The sequence below is a fragment of the Schistocerca americana genome, chromosome X (genome assembly GCF_021461395.2).
Source record: "Schistocerca americana isolate TAMUIC-IGC-003095 chromosome X, iqSchAmer2.1, whole genome shotgun sequence".
In the NCBI taxonomy this organism is placed as follows: Eukaryota; Metazoa; Arthropoda; class Insecta; order Orthoptera; family Acrididae; genus Schistocerca; species Schistocerca americana.
In genome coordinates, this window is record NC_060130.1 from 805,282,179 (window position 1) to 805,299,815 (window position 17,637).

The following is a 17,637-nucleotide window of genomic DNA, read 5'->3' on the forward strand; positions in this document are numbered from 1 at the left end:
TTTGCGCATCTGCTCGACGACCCTTCTTGAAAACTGGAACTACCTGTGCTCTTAACCTGAATATAGAACTGACGGAATGAATATCTGTCATGGAAATCTCTTCTGAGGTCATGAAAATAGGTATTTTTTTATCCATTGTTAGAGAAACACGTCTTCCAGACCATCTACCCCATCATAATTTTCCATATCTACCCATCGTAATGAGAGGACCGAACACAAAATATTCTGCCTTCATCTTATTAATGTGTAACACCTTCACGAGCTTCAGGAACTTCACGGTAACTAAAATGTCGTCGTCGATTGCATAGTAGTATTTACACTGAGGTGCCAAAAGTCATGAATACATCCAACTATCCTGCCGGACCTCCTTTTGCCTGGCGTAGTGCAACAAATCCACGTGGCACGAACTTAACTTGTAGTCGGAAGTCCCCTGCAGAAATATTGAGCCATGCAGCTTCTATAGTCGTCCTTAATTGCGAAAATGTTGTCGGTGTAGAATTTTGTTCACGAACTGACCTCTCAATTATGTCCCATAAATATTCGATAGGATTCATGTCGGGCGGTCTGGGTGGCCAAACCATTAACTGGAACTGTCCAGAAAGTTCCTCAAACCAGTCGCGGAAAGTTGTGGCACGGTTACGTGACGCACTGCCATCCATAAAAATTCCATAGTTGTTTGGGAACGTGAAGTCCATGAAAAGCTGAAAATGGTCTCCTAGTAGCAGAACATAACCATGTCTAGTCAATGATCGGCTCAGTTGGACAAGAGGACAGCCTACACGATTGCGGAGTCATCACCAGCTCGCACAGTGTCTTGTTGCCATCCACAAAAATTCCATAGTTGTTTGGGAACGTGAAGTCCATGAAAAGCTGAAAATGGTCTCCTAGTAGCCGAACATAACCATATCTAGTCAATGATCAGCTCAGTTGGACAACAGGACAGCCTACACGGTTACGGAGCCATCACCAGCTCGCACAGTGTCTTGTTGAAAACTTAGGTCCATGGCTTCGTGAGGTCTATGCCACACTCGAACCCTACCATCAGCTCCTACCAACTGAAATCGGGACTCATCTGGACAGCGGACTGTTTTCCAGTCGTCTAGGGTCCAACTGGTGCGGTCACGAGCCCAGGAGAGGCTCTGTGGGCGATGTCGTGATATTAGCAAAGGCACTCGCGTCGCTTCTCTACTGCCAGAGCCCATTAACGCCAAATTTCGCCGCACTATCCTAACGGATACGTTCGTCGTACGCCTCACATTGATTTCTGTGGTTATTTCACGCAGTGTTGCATGTCTGTTAGCACTAACAACTCTAAGCAACCCCCACTGCTCTCGGTTGTTGAGTGAAGGCCGTCAGCTACTGCGTTGTCCGTGGTGGGAGGTAATTCCTGAAATGTGGTATTCTCAGCACACTCTTGACAGTGTGGCTCTCGGAAGACTTAATGCCCTAACGATTTCCGAAATGGAATGTCCCAGGCGTTTAGCTTCAATAACCATTTCGAGTTCAAAGTTTGCCCGTCGTGCGGCCATAATCACGTCGGAAACCTTTTCACATGACTCACTTGAGTACAAATTATAGCTCCGCCAATGCACTGCCCTTTTTGTGTGGGCGATACTACCGCCACCTGTATATGTGCATTTCGCTATCCAATGAGTTTTGTCACCTCATTGTGTTTGGAATTAAAATTGTTTATACAAGAGAGGAATCGGGTCTCGTCTTCAGCTTCAGATTACAGAAGAAAAGTCAGGATATTAAAATATATATAGTTACATACAATAACTGATCCGAAGTGTCTGGAAACCTATTAGTGGGTATTATTAGGGGTCGTGTCCACTCTTCCCTTTATGATGGCTTGGACTCTGCTGCGTACACATCCAGTGAGGTGCCTAAATGTCTAGGAGGAATGGCGGCCCATTCTTTCTAAAGAGCCTAAACCAGAGAAGATAGTGATGAGGGACTCTGGGGTCTCGAGCGAAATCGACGTTCTAACACATCCCAAAGAGTTTCCAGTGGTTTCAGATCCAGACTCTAGGAAGGCCAGTCCGTTTCATGAATGTTATTCTCCACAAACTATTGCCTCAAAGACGCTGATTTACTACAGGGTGTACTGCCATGCTGATACAAACCCACCGGAGGTTCGAGTCCTCCTTCGGGCATGGGTGTGTGTGTGTGTGTGTGTGTGTGTGTGTGTGTGTGTGTGTGTGTGTGTGTGTGTGTTGTCCTTAGTATAAGTTAGTTTAAGCAGTGTGTAAGTCTAGGGACCGATGACTTCAGCAGTTTGGTCCCTTAGAAATTCACGCACATTTGAACATTTGATACAAACAATCATGGTCTCCGAACTACTCTTCTACTGAAAACATTACATAATGTCGTAAAATGTGTTCATATCCGTCCACGTGTGCCATTTTCTTGAGCTCAATAAGGGGACCACACCCTAACTACAAAGAACATCCCAATACAGTAACACCGATCCCTCCGTACTTCACTGTTGAGACAGAACATGATGACACGTGACGTTCTGCACGGGTATAGCTTGGTTCATCGCAAAAATCATTCATTTCAGCCATCCACTGACCAGTGGCTTTGCTCTCGCTACCACGTCAAACGTCGCTTAGCACTGACTAAAGAAATGTGTAGCTTATGAGAAGCTGCTTCATCAGTGAACACCATTCTTTTTAACTCCGTACGCACAGTCATTGTACTAGCTGGAGTGCTGGTAGAAATTCGGAACTTACCAGTGATTCCTTACGCCAATGTGATTCGAGTTCTTACAACCATCTCCAGAAATGCTCGACGGCACCAGCTGTTAGTACATGAAGCTGAATGGCCTTGGTTTAGCTGTGGTTGTTCCTTCGCGTTTATATTCCATGATCACATCACCAACAGTCGACATTGGCAGCTTTAGATGGGTTGTTACTGATGGATTTGTTACTCAGGCGACATACAATTAGTTGTCCACGTTCGAAGTCACTGAGGTCTCCCGACTGACACATTCCGCTGTTTCTACGAGGGTGAGTCAAATGAAAACCTTAAATATTTTTTTTAAATATTACTTATTGTGCAGAAGTGGTACAAAGCTTATCACTTTTCAACATAATCTCCACCACGCTCAATGCAAGTCCTCCAGCGCTTACAAAGTGCATAAATTCCTTTAGAAAAAAGTTCTTTTAGTAGTCCGCGCAACCACTCGTGCACCGCGTGTCGTACCTCTTCATCAGAACGGAACTTCTTTCCTCCCATTGCGTCTTTGAGTGGTCCAAACATATGGAAATCACTTGGGGCCAAGTCTGGTGAGTATGGTGGATAAGGAAGACACTCAAAATGCAGGTCTGTGATTGTTGCAACAGGTTTAGTCCCCAGTAACGATTCTTGCAAGGAAGCCATCACCTTCTCGTTCAAAGCGCCTAAGAAGTTCTTCACAAGTATCAACACGTCGTTCTCTCATGTCAGGAGTCAGGTGCCGTGGTGCCCATCTTGCAGACACTTTGTGAAACTGGAGCACATCATGCACAATGTGGTGTGCTGACCCATGACTAATCTGTAAACATGCCTTGTAAACATGTTGCAATGTAATTCAGTGTCACTCGGCGGTTTTCCATCACTATGGCTTCAACTGCTGCAATGTTCTGTGGAGTCACAACTCGTTGTGCCAGACCTGGACGAGGAACATCTTCCACTGAAGCCACACCATTTGCGAACTTCCTACTCCAATCGTAGACTTTCTGCTGTGACAAACATGCAACACCGTACTGAACCTTCATTTGTCGATGAATTTCAATAGGTTTCACACCTTCACTACGCAAAAACCGAATAACAGAACGCTGCATCTGCACTATGCTGCCACCTACAGGCAATTCTGCACGCTGTTTGTAGCACGCTTACCAACTTACAGGATAACGGCACGAAATGTCGATTTGTTATTACAAATTTAAGGTTTTCATTTGACTCACCCTCGTAAATCTGTACTGACAACAAAATACTTCCCGCCTCCTTTTGTACTGGCGGGTCTGCCACTTGTGACATTCCGAATAACATAGGAGTGTACAGATACCTTTGAACAGATAGTGCACTTAAGCAGCCACCTTTATATCGATACTGCGACGGTATGTTTGCATCTGCACTATGCTGCCACCTACAGGCAATTCTGCACGCTGTTTGTAGCACGCTTACCAACTTACAGGATAACGGCACGAAATGTCGATTTGTTATTACAAATTTAAGGTTTTCATTTGACTCGCCCTCGTAAATCTGTGCTGACAACAAAATACTTCCCGCCTCCTTTTGTACTGGCGGGTCTGCCTCTTGTGACATTCCGCATAACATAGGAGTGTACAGATACCTTTGAACAGATAGTGCACTTAAGCAGCTTGGTCACTAGTTTTGTATAATAAATCAGTACTCACACATACACCGATGAGCCATCGCATTATGACTACCTGTTTAATAGCGTGTTGTTTTACTTCTCACACATAGTACACTCCTGGAAATTGAAATAAGAACACCGTGAATTCATTGTCCCAGGAAGGGGAAACTTTATTGACACATTCCTGGGGTCAGATACATCACATGATCACACTGACAGAACCACAGGCACATAGACACAGGCAACAGAGCATGCACAATGTCGGCACTAGTACAGTGTATATCCACCTTTCGCAGCAATGCAGGCTGCTATTCTCCCATGGAGACGATCGTAGAGATGCTGGATGTAGTCCTGTGGAACGGCTTGCCATGCCATTTCCACCTGGCGCCTCAGTTGGACCAGCGTTCGTGCTGGACGTGCAGACCGCGTGAGACGACGCTTCATCCAGTCCCAAACATGCTCAATGGGGGACAGATCCGGAGATCTTGCTGGCCAGGGTAGTTGACTTACACCTTCTAGAGCACGTTGGGTGGCACGGGATACATGCGGACGTGCATTGTCCTGTTGGAACAGCAAGTTCCCTTGCCGGTCTAGGAATGGTAGAACGATGGGTTCGATGACGGTTTGGATGTACCGTGCACTATTCAGTGTCCCCTCGACGATCACCAGTGGTGTACGGCCAGTGTAGGAGATCGCTCCCCACACCATGATGCCGGGTGTTGGCCCTGTGTGCCTCGGTCGTATGCAGTCCTGATTGTGGCGCTCACCTGCACGGCGCCAAACACGCATACGACCATCATTGGCACCAAGGCAGAAGCGACTCTCATCGCTGAAGACGACACGTCTCCATTCGTCCCTCCATTCACGCCTGTCGCGACACCACTGGAGGCGGGCTGCACGATGTTGGGGCGTGAGCGGAAGACGGCCTAACGGTGTGCGGGACCGTAGCCCAGCTTCATGGAGACGGTTGCGAATGGTCCTCGCCGATACCCCAGGAGCAACAGTGTCCCTAATTTGCTGGGAAGTGGCGGTGCGGTCCCCTACGGCACTGCGTAGGATCCTACGGTCTTGGCGTGCATCCGTGCGTCGCTGCGGTCCGGTCCCAGGTCGACGGGCACGTGCACCTGGCGACAACATCGATGTACTGTGGAGACCTCACGCCCCACGTGTTGAGCAATTCGGCGGTACGTCCACCCGGCCTCCCGCATGCCCACTATACGCCCTCGCTCAAAGTCCGTCAACTGCACATACGGTTCACGTCCACGCTGTCGCGGCATGCTACCAGTGTTAAAGACTGCGATGGAGCTCCGTATGCCACGGCAAACTGGCTGACACTGACGGCGGCGGTGCACAAATGCTGCGCAGCTAGCGCCATTCGACGGCCAACACCGCGGTTCCTGGTGTGTCCGCTGTGCCGTGCGTGTGATCATTGCTTGTACAGCCCTCTCGCAGTGTCCGGAGCAAGTATGGTGGGTCTGACACACCGGTGTCAATGTGTTCTTTTTTCCATTTCCAGGAGTGTAGAACAGAGATTCTGCTTGGCATAGAGTCTACAAGTTCGTGACAGGAATCCAGAAGTATGTGACACCAAAAGTCAACGCACAGGTCAACCCATTCCCGCAAATTACGGGGTGATGGTTTACGGGCACGAATTTGGCGTTCGATGTCTGTTCCAGTGGATACAGATCAGGCACATTTCCCGGCCAAGACATCAATGTGAGTTCAATATTATGCACCTCAATCCACTGCAGCAAGATTTTCACCTTGCAACACGGACAGTTATCATAATGGAAGTTGTCATCGCCGTAGGGGGAGACTTCAAGCATGAAGCAACGAAAGTTGCCCGCAGTAACATTCATGTAGTTCACTGCTGCCATGATGCCTTTGATTACCACCACAGATCCCATGGAAGCCCAACTTAATCTACCCCACAGCAAAATTCTGCCATCACAGGCCTGCATCTGTGGCGCGGTGCATGTTTCCTGCAGTCATTCGACTGGATGACGGCGTGTAAGGACCCATCCATCGACCTGGTGTAACAAGAAATGCGATTCATTCGACAGGCGATGCATTTCTATTGATCCACGGCGAAAACTCAGTGATACTGTGAGCACTACCATAGTAAATGACGACGTCGTTTGGTCAAGACAGGAGCACGTAGGGGTTATGTAGTATGGAGCTCCATGTTCATCAATAGCCATTGAACTGTGTGCTCCAAAACACTTGTGCCTGCACCAGCATTGTACTCTGTCGTCAGATCTGCCACAGATCGCTGCCTGTCCTGGATTACACAGTGGGGGATCCTCCGACCTCTACGTTTTGTCACGAAACGTGGTCGTCCAATACCATAAGACGTACTCGTTATTCCACCATGTATGTGTTAAATCGGGGACCTAGAAACGATGGAGAGGCTTCGTCCCGCCATAGCCTTCAGTGGTTCATAACCCCACAACAGGCCACCGCAGTCCACCAACCCCACCGCCGCCCCACACCGAACCCAGGCTTATTGTGCAGCTCGGCCCCCAGTGGACTCCCCCCGGGAACGTCTCATACAAGACGAGTGTAAACCAAAATGTTTGCGTGGTAAAATAATTATGGTGTACGCGTACGTGGAAACGGTGTTTGCGCAGCAATCGCCGACACAGTGTGACTAAGGCGGAATAAGAAGAATCAGACCGCATTCGCCGAGGGAGATGGAAAACCGCCTTAAAAACCATCCATAGGATGGCCAGCACACCGGACCTCGCCACTAATCCACCGGGCGGATTCGTGTCGGGGACGGGCACGCCTTCCCGCTTGGAAAGTAGCGCGTTAGATCACGCGGTTAAAAAAAAAAAATGTTCAAATGTGTGTGAAATCTTATGGGACTTAACTGCTAAGATCATCAGTCCCTAAGCTTACACACTACTTAATCTAAATTATCCTAAGAACAAACAAACACACCCAAGCCGGGACCAGCCGCACAGTCCGTGACTGCAGCGTTCCAGACCGCTCGGCTAATCACGCGCGGCTGATCACGCGGTTAGCCGGTCGGACTGTTTAACCATGCTTCAACCACTTTTCATAGGTGCTCATGGCACTAGTACTCCAACAGGCGACCAGCTTCGCCGTGTCAAAAACTCTCTTTTCCGTACTCAGGTTCAAAAAAATGTACCATTTGTGAAAACCGCTTATATCAGTGGATTTCCGCATTTGCGGCCCATATCTTTGCTATAATAACTGCCCATTCGTCTCTCTTCCAATTACATTCTTTCCTTATGAGTCACGTGTCCGCAGCACCACTAGGAAGCAGTCAACTTCGCGAAGGGCAGTCGTCATAATGTTATGCCTCATCAGTGTAAGTAGTAGAGGTTTGTCGGGGCGACGTACAGGATTCGAATCTCTCACGATGTCTTCCGAGCTATCTCATTTGGATTATGGTCGTATGAGCTGAAAGAGGATAAGAACATAAGCCACGCGATGTGAAGGAGTAGAAGAGCACATCCTCTTGTGTGTAGACTGTTCCTCAGACCATTGTAAGCCATTTTTGATTCTAGAGCGATGGGATGGTAATCTGTCCAGCTGAAGATACAGACTGCTTCTATCATTAGCCAATCCCATGCGAATCACGCACTCGATTTCATCTCAAATGGTTCAAATGGGGCTGAGCACTATGGGACTTACCTTCTGAGGTCATCAGTCCCCTAGAACTTAGAACTACTTAAACCTAACTAACCTAAGGACATCACACACATCCATGCCCGAGGCAGGATTCGAACCTGCGACCGTAGCAGTCGCGCGGTTCCGGACTGAAGCGCCTAGAACTGCTCGGCCACAGCGGCCGGCAATTTCATCCTATATAACCTTCCATCATATGAGAATACTTCCAGTACCTGACTGACGGGTCTCAGTCAAGTGGTACAACAGATTACTCTATTTGCCATGGCGACAGCACTCTGCTCATGAGTATTACACCTCATTTACCACATGGTTATGCTAAACAACTCCACCAGCACCTCACAAATGACATCCATGTCTTCTGCGCTCTTAATTTTATTGTCAGACAGTATACTGAATCTGATCGGTTACGGCTTTATATTGAATTTCGCGAGTGTGGAATAAAATTTTATGTATGACCGTAATAACGCAAGTCAATTTTATTTTTTCGTTCGCGTTTCTTTAAAATCCATAGGCCGCAGTTAGTTTTGAGTAGACAACCAGTTATCTGCAGATAACTGAAACATGCATTGATGTAAAAATTTGACGAACAGTTCATATGAATACCTATCCCACTGCGGGAATGTGTGGTGTAACTTGTAGTCTGAACGAACGTAGTAAGAATTACCTTTCACAGCACTTATGAGATGTAATGAAGAAGATAAGTGAAGGAAATATAATAATTACCGCCTTGAGTCTACAAGTAATACTTTGCAGAAATACTGAGACACGTTTTCCACAAAACTCTGTACATTATCAATCCTGTTGCGCGTTTCACTATGCCATCAGAGCTATACAATACGAGACTCTGAGGTGTGATGATACTTCTAAAACATGTTAGTTCCTTGCCTCGTTCTAAGTACTATATTTTTCTAGATCCTCTGAGAGAACTTTGACAAATTGTTGTATACCACTAATGAATAGTAGATCCATAGTTCTATTTTACCGCCACGGTACTATGTACGTATTCTAAATGAAATCTGTAAGGCGTTGATCCAAGAATATAAGCATTCTCAAAAAATAATAGCATGGATACAAAAACCATCGTCCGCAGTTCGTGGTCGTACGGTAGCGTTCTCGCTTCCCACGCCCGGGTTCCCGGGTTCCATTCCCGGCGGGGTCAGGGATTTTCTCTGCCTCGTGATGATTGGGTGTTGTGTGATGTCCTTAGGTTAGTTAGGTTTAAGTAGTTGTAAGTTCTAGGGGACTGATGACCATAGATGTTAAGTCCCATAGTGCTCAGAGCCATTTGAACCAAAAACATCGGTAATGTAAAACTGAACTCACATTTTTTTCACATTACATCCTGAAAGCCATGGACCAAATCAGTCAGATACGTGCAGCGTTTCTTGACTTAAAGTATTTGAATCTGTTAAACGTCTACGTCTATTCTCGAAAGTACGATCTTACGGGATTTCAATCAAAATCTGTGACTGGAGTAAGGATTTCAGGATTTCTTGGTAGGGGGTATGCAGCATGTGTCCTTGGATGGAGTGTCATCGACAGATGTAGCTGTATCTTCAGGTGTGCCCCAACGAAGTGTGTTTGAACTCTTCTTGTTCGTGTTGTGCTCAAATGAGGGTGCAAACAATATTAATAGTAGCCTCAGACTTTCCACAGATGATGCAGTTATCTACGCTGTCCAGTCGCTTTAAGGTAACCACTGACTATGCTCGACGTCAACGTGCAATAACCACTCACAAACTGCAGGTGGCAGCACAAGTATTGTAGGGCATATAAAGCGTGTCGGGGGGACGTGGAAAACAGTGCAGTCAATGTCGTAATGCGGAGACGGAATGATTTATCCGAAGTCCAAAAGGGCATGACCATTGGCTTTTTGGCCAAAGGTGGAAGCATTTCCGAAATGGCGAAATTTATAAACTGTTCGCGTATTCCGTGCACGGCAAAATGGCGCTATTCGAAACTGGCGCCGATGCAACTGTGGTGCAGGACCGACCATAGATGACAGGAATGCCTGATGAACCGAGGCGATACCAACAGTGTCTCCTCAACGACCGTTCAATGAACGATGCTGCGTTTGGGCCTCCACACCAGGCATCTAGTTTAAGCACTCGTGCCCACTACTGTTCATCTCACGCCAATACCGCTACAGGATGTCCACAGAGTGGCGACAGGCGGCCTTCTCATATGAATCAAGTTTTATGCTCCGTCGGACAGGTGGCCGATTGTGTGTACGGAGTGAAACTTCTGAAAGCAAACACTCTGCAACAATCGTCGGAAGGACCAAGACCGAAGGAGATAACGTTATCGTCTGGGGAATGTTTTCATTGAATTCCCTGGGTGACGTCGTCATTCTGGAAGGCAGAATGGAGCAACACAAGTATGACTCCATCTTTGGGAATTATGTCCACCGGAAAATGCAGTTAGTTTTTCCTCCTCATGATGGTACCTACCAGCAGGACAATGCAACGTGTCGCACAGCTCGCAGTGTACTTGCTTCATTCGATGAGCACCAGGATGAGTTTACATACTCCCCTCGCCACCAAAGTCCTTAGATGTAAACCCAATCGAGAATCTATGACACCAACTCGATCTGGCTGTTCGAGTCAAGGATCCTCAACCGAGAAACATAGTTCAGTCGGCCACGGCACTGGAATCTACATCTACATCTACATGATTACTCTGCAATTCACATTTAAGTGCTTGGCAGAGGGTTCATCGAACCACAATCATACTATCTCTCTACCATTCCACTTGCGAACAGCGCGCGGGAAAAACGAACACCTAAACATTTTTGTGTTCGAGCTCTGAATTCTCTTATTTTATTTCGATGATCATTCCTACCTATGTAGGTTGGGCTCAACAAAATATTTTTTCATTCGGAAGAGAAAGTTGGTGACTGAAATTTCGTAAATAGATCGCCGCCGCGACGAAAAACGTCTTTGCTTTAATGACTTCCATCCCAACTCGCGTATCATATCTGCCACACTCTCTCCCCTATTACGTGATAATACAAAACGAGCTGCCCTATTTTGCACCCTTTCGATGTCCTCCGTCAATCCCACCTGGTAAGGATCCCACACCGCGCAGCAATATTCTAACAGAGGACGAACGAGTGTAGTGTAAGCTGTCTCTTTAGTAGACTTGTTGCATCTTCTAAGTGTCCTGCCAATGAAACGCAACCTTTGGCTCGCCTTCCCCACGGTATTATCTATGTGGTCTTTCCATCTGAAGTTGTTCGTAATTTTAACACTCAGGTACTTAGTTGAATTGACAGCCTTGAGAATTGTACTATTTATCGAGTAATCGAATTCCAACGGATTTCTTTTGGAACTCATGTGGATCACCTCACACTTTTCGTTATTTAGTGTCAACTGCCACCTGCCACACCAAACAGAAATCTTTTCTAAATCACTTTGTAACTGATACTGGTCTTCGGATGACCTTACTAGACGGTAAGTTACAACATCATCTGCGAACAACCTAAGAGAACTGCTCAGATTGTCACCCAGGTCATTTATATACATCAGGAACAGCAGAGGTCCCAGGACGCTTCCCTGGGGAACACCTACATGGCTCCAGAACCCTGTCGGCACCTTCCAGAACCTCACTGACCCTTTTTCTCCACGTCTTGCAGCGGCCCACACTGCAAAAGGAGGTTATTCAGGCTTTCGACAGGTGGTCACATTAATGTGACTGGATAGTGTATAATGAAGTACTGCCGGAAAAAAGCTGCACATACAGTGTTTGAGATATTGATAAGATTTAAAAGCGGTGCAAAGACTGGAAAGTTCTTTTAAATGTCCAGAATTATAAAATTCTGCAGTTCACAGTACGAAAACATGTAGTATCACATACCTACAATATCAATGAGTCACACTTGGAATTGCCCAACAACTGAAATAACTTTTAGGGATATGAAATGGAACGGTCAACTACGGTCAGTGGTAGGTAACGTTGGTGGTACGCTCCACTGATAGAATACTGATAGAAATGCAGCGAGTCTGCAAAGGTAATTGGTTACAGAACACACGTGCTGCGCATTCAAATGGCTGCAATGGCTCTGAGCACTATGGGACTTAACGTCTGAGGTCATCAGTCCCCTAGAACTTAGAACTACTTAAACCTAACTAACCTAAGGACATCACACACATCCATGCCCGCGGCAGGATTCGAACCTGCGACCGTAGCGGTCGCGCGGTTCCAGACTGAAGCGCTTTGAACCGCTCGGCCACACTGGCCGGCCTGCTGCGCATTCTACACTGCTGGCCACCGTAAATGCAACACCAAGAAAGACAAGAGGTAGCACAACAAAATTTATTTTGTAGATAACATGTTGACCAAATATCAAATGATTACGTTTACAGACGTCTGTGACATGTGGTTCCTGCCAGAATCAGTAGCCAGAGTAGCCGCCATTGTTGGAGATCACCGCTGCCACACGTCTCGGCATTGAGTCAAAGAGACGTTGGATGTGTTCCTTTGGTACAGCAGCCCAAGCAGCTCCCACACGTTGCCAAAGATCATCTGGTGTGGCAGCTGGGGATGTAATCTGGGCCACTCGTTGAGCAACCATGGACCACATGTTTTCTATCGGCGAAAGATCCGGAGAGCGAGCCGGCCAGGGAAGCAATTCAATCTGGTTATTGACGAAGAACCTTTGGACAATGCGTGCCACGTGTGGTCGCGCATTATTCTGTTGAAATATGGCTGTGGCCGAGCCCTGAAGGTAAGGAAGGACAACTGGCTCCAGCACCTCGGATATGTAGCGCCGGCTATTTGAAGTACCGGCAATGCGTACTAGAGGCGTGCGAGAGTAATATCCAATACCGCCCCATACCATAATACCCGGTGCAAGACCACTGTGGCGGTGCATAATGAAGCTGTCCAGCATCCTCTCTCCACGGTTTCTCCACACTCGAATCCGACCATCGTGGTGCTGCAGACAGAAGCGTGCCTCGTCAGTAAAGACAACGTCATTCCATTCTGCCGTCCACATCCGTCTGTCATCACACCATTGGCGACGGAGACGTCTGTGGTTCTGCGTCAATGGTAGACGAAGCAATGGACGTCTTGCGGACAGACCACTCTGCTGTAAACGGCGTCGAATGGTACGCGCAGACACTGGATGATGCGTTACAGACGCAATGTGCTGTGCTATGGTTCGGGATGTCACTGAGCGATCCGTCACTGCCATGCGCACAATTTGCCTATCAGCACGTGCAGTGGTGCACCGAAGTGAATGCGATATACCACGTCGGTCCGTCGTACCCTCCTGCATCCAACGGTCACATATCCGCATTACAGTTGTTTGGTTTCGTCCAACACGACTAGCGATTTCTCTGTATGATAATCCACAATCTCGGTAAGCCACTATCCTTCCTCTGTCGAACTCGGATACTTGATGAAACGATATTCGCTGTTGTCTATGAGGCATAACTGATCGTCTTGTGAAACAACCACAAGGTAAACACACGTGCCGAACGTACACTCGTCGAAATCGCCAAGCCTTAAATGGCGCTATGAGGTGGCGCCACAGGCGCGCGTGATGTGCGTCTGCGCTGAAATTCTAATCAGTTGCATATCTCATCGTTGCAAACCCATGGTGTAAATTTCACTTGATTCGGATGCTTCCTTCAGGGTGTTGCATTTACGGTGGGCAGCAGTGTAAGTGCGTGGCACGCATACCATATACGACTGGCAGGAGATATTGAATGCATACAGCGAGGGATGGTAGATTTGTTTAACTGTCGAGAGAGGGGCACGAAGATGCTAGAATATCTAATGATCAGAAGCTTGAAGATAAATACCAACTATACCGCAAAACTCAAGTTACGAAGTTTCGAGAACCAGGAGTGAAATATCCAGAAATACAGTAAAACCCTTACCAGTCGTTCCCGTGATTACCGCATAGACAGGATTACACTGATTTCAGTACCCACAGATGCATTTCAGCAATAATTCTTCCTTATCTTGATGTATTATCCTCGAAAAATGATCCCATATGGCATTATGGAATGAAAATATGCCCACCTTTTTTATTATTTATCACCTGTGTCTGACGACATCCGTAACCTAGTTTCATCTCACAACACGCTATCACATTTTATAGCTCCGATGACATAGTGAAAAGCGCAACATATGTAACAATCGCACAAAGGTATGTGGAAAACTTTTCTCAGTATTTCTGCAAAGTGTTAGCTGTAGACCCAAGGTGATAATTATTCCATTTTCCTCACTATCTCCACAATTACACCTCATACGTGCTGTGAAATGTCCCACTTATTACTTCTTAACACTTTCCTTCAGATTACACCCCACATTCATGTGGTGGAATACCTATTCATATGACCTGTTCGACAAACTTTTGCAGTAATGCGTTTTCCAGCCATCTGAAGATAAGTGATTAGCCACTCAAAATTAAATGTGGCCTATGGGTTTTAAAGAAACATGAGCCAAAAAATAGAAGTTATTGTTCGACGTTACTACAGTGGTACATAAAATTTTATTCCACGCTCACGAAATTCAATATAAATATAAATTAAATCTACTGCCTGACACCCAAAAGAAATGGTTGGATGTCACTTCCGAGGTGCTGGTTGAGCTGTTTAGCATACTACTAAGACGCTCGAATTCGATCCCTCGTGATCAAGTGAAGCTTCCCATAAGATAACGCAAATTTTAATGAGATACGAATGTTACACAAAAGAAATGTCTTACTGAATGATAAATAACAGACGTGGCTCAGTCAACCATGAAAATACAGGTACCACACTACACCTGGATATACACTCCTGGAAATTGAAATAAGAACACCGTGAATTCATTGTCCCAGGAAGGGGAAACTTTATTGACACATTCCCGGGGTCAGATACATCACATGATCACACTGACAGAACCACAGGCACATAGACACAGGCAACAGAGCATGCACAATGTCGGCACTAGTACAGTGTATATCCACCTTTCGCAGCAATGCAGGCTGCTGTTCTCCCATGGAGACGATCGTAGAGATGCTGGATGTAGTCCTGTGGAACGGCTTGCCATGCCATTTCCACCTGGCGACTCAGTTGGACCAGCGTTCGTGCTGGACGTGCAGACCGCGTGAGACGACGCTTCATCCAGTCCCAAACATGCTCAATGGGGGACAGATCCGGAGATCTTGCTGGCCAGGGTAGTTGACTTACACCTTCTAGAGCACGTTGGGTGGCACGGGATACATGCGGACGTGCACTGTCCTGTTGGAACAGCAAGTTCCCTTGCCGGTCTAGGAATGGTAGAACGATGGGTTCGATGACGGTTTGGATGTACCGTGCACTATTCAGTGTGCCCTCGACGATCACCAGTGGTATACGGCCAGTGTAGGAGATCGCTCCCCACACCATGATGCCGGGTGTTGGCCCTGTGTGCCTCGGTCGTATGCAGTCCTGATTGTGGCGCTCACCTGCACGGCGCCAAACACGCATACGACCATCATTGGCACCTAGGCAGAAGCGACTCTCATCGCTGAAGACGACACGTCTCCATTCGTCCCTCCATTCACGCCTGTCGCGACACCACTGGAGGCGGGCTGCACGATGTTGGGACGTGAGCGGAAGACGGCCTAACGGTGTGCGGGACCGTAGCCCAGCTTCATGGAGACGGTTGCGAATGGTCCTCGCCGATACCCCAGGAGCAACAGTGTCCCTAATTTGCTGGGAAGTGCCGGTGCGGTCCCCTACGGCACTGCGTAGGATCCTACGGTCTCGGCGTGCATCCGTGCGTCGCTGCGGTCCGAACCCAGGTCGACGGGCACGTGCACCTTCCGCCGACCACTGGCGACAACATCGATGTACTGTGGAGACCTCACGCCCCACGTGTTGAGCAATTCGGCGGTACGTCCACACGGCCTCCCGCATGCCCACTATACGCCCTCGCTCAAAGTCCGTCAACTGCACATACGGTTCACGTCCACGCTGTCGCGGCATGCTACCAGTGTTAAAAGACTGCGATGGAGCTCCGTATGCCACGGCAAACTGGCTGACACTGACGGCGGCGGTGCACAAATGCTGCGCAGCTAGCGCCATTCGACGGCGAACACCGCGGTTCCTGGTGTGTCCGCTGTGCCGTGCGTGTGATCATTGCTTGTACAGCCCTCTCGCAGTGTCCGGAGCAAGTATGGTGGGTCTGACACACCGGTGTCAATGTGTTCTTTTTTCCATTTCCAGGAGTGTATTAATAAAGAGGCACATCTACCAACAACAGAAACAAGCGGTTACCGTAACAACTTGATTTATTACCGTAAAGCATTAACATATGAATTTCGCATTGGATAAGTAAATGACCGTATAATGAATGGACACGAATTATAATTGTGAAAGCTAATCTTCGTGCACATGGCTGATTACAATAAAAATACAATCATGAGAATAAATCGTGGATCCGGCCAATGACTGCAGTGATAGTTGATGGTTAAAGAAAGAACTCGGAAAAATTGGTATTAATGAGAGTGGAATCACCAAACTGCATGTTGGAAGCAACCAGTTTGCTGTGAATGTTAAAACTGTGCAGTTAGCTCCTGAAGAAAGTTAACTAGCATCGCGTCCCCTTCGATTCGGTGATTACGTCACCAACTCATTCTTACGCTCTTATATAGCGTGAGTGTGGAAGACGTCAGCAGCAACAGCTGACAGTTCTGAGTCCATTTCACCTTCTGTACACAGCAGTAAAACAGAGACATCCTTCTGTACAACCTCAAGTTTCAGCTCATCAGTCGTCTGGCAGCATGGAAGTGTACTCATAGACAGTCTGTCTGCAAGCGTCTTCTATGTTAGCCCCCTGAAATTTGGCGCCGTCTGTTGTGGCCGAGCGGTTCTAGGCGCTTCATTCCGGATCCGCGCTACTGCTACGGTCGGAGGTTCGAATCCTGCCTCGGGCATAAATGTTTGTGATGTCCTTAGGTTATTTAGGTTTAAGTAGTTCTAAGTCCAGGGGACTGTATGACCTCAGATGTAAAGTCCCATAGCGCTTAGAGCCATTAGATTTTTGAAATTTGGCTGTTTCTACCAGTGTAGGAATCTTGACGGCCAACTGGCGCGGACCTTGCGAGTTCCGACCAGCAAAAATTTTGTAAATTAGTTAAACAAACTTCCACTCCCGCAGATTTTGTTATCATTAACCAATGATGCTGTGGCGTTGACAGGAAGGCAGAAATGCTCTCCCACTCCGCGACAAAATTCTGAATGTGACGAATCAAAGGGCTTACATGTAGAAGTGTTCTACAGCAATAAGTATTATGAGTCAACCAGAAAGCTGCAAGTAAAACGGTGGGTCTCATGCTCTACCCTTTCTGCACCTGGCGTAGATTTTATCTTTCCTAAAAGGTTTCCTCCTAGTATCTCGAACAATACAGTTTTATGGCAGATAGTCGTCCTTCTGGGTCTCTCGATGTGCAGACGTGGAACGAAGTGAATTCTGCTTCGCCTACCTGGTTTCAAGGGTAGCTTACAGCTTTGAACAAATATATGACTCTCCCTTATCCTTTTCGGTAAACTCCCGTGTTGTGAGCTAACTAGGAAAAGCATGGCTGCAGGAAATGACAGGCCTTCTTGCAGTAATAAACGGGAGGGAAGAGAACA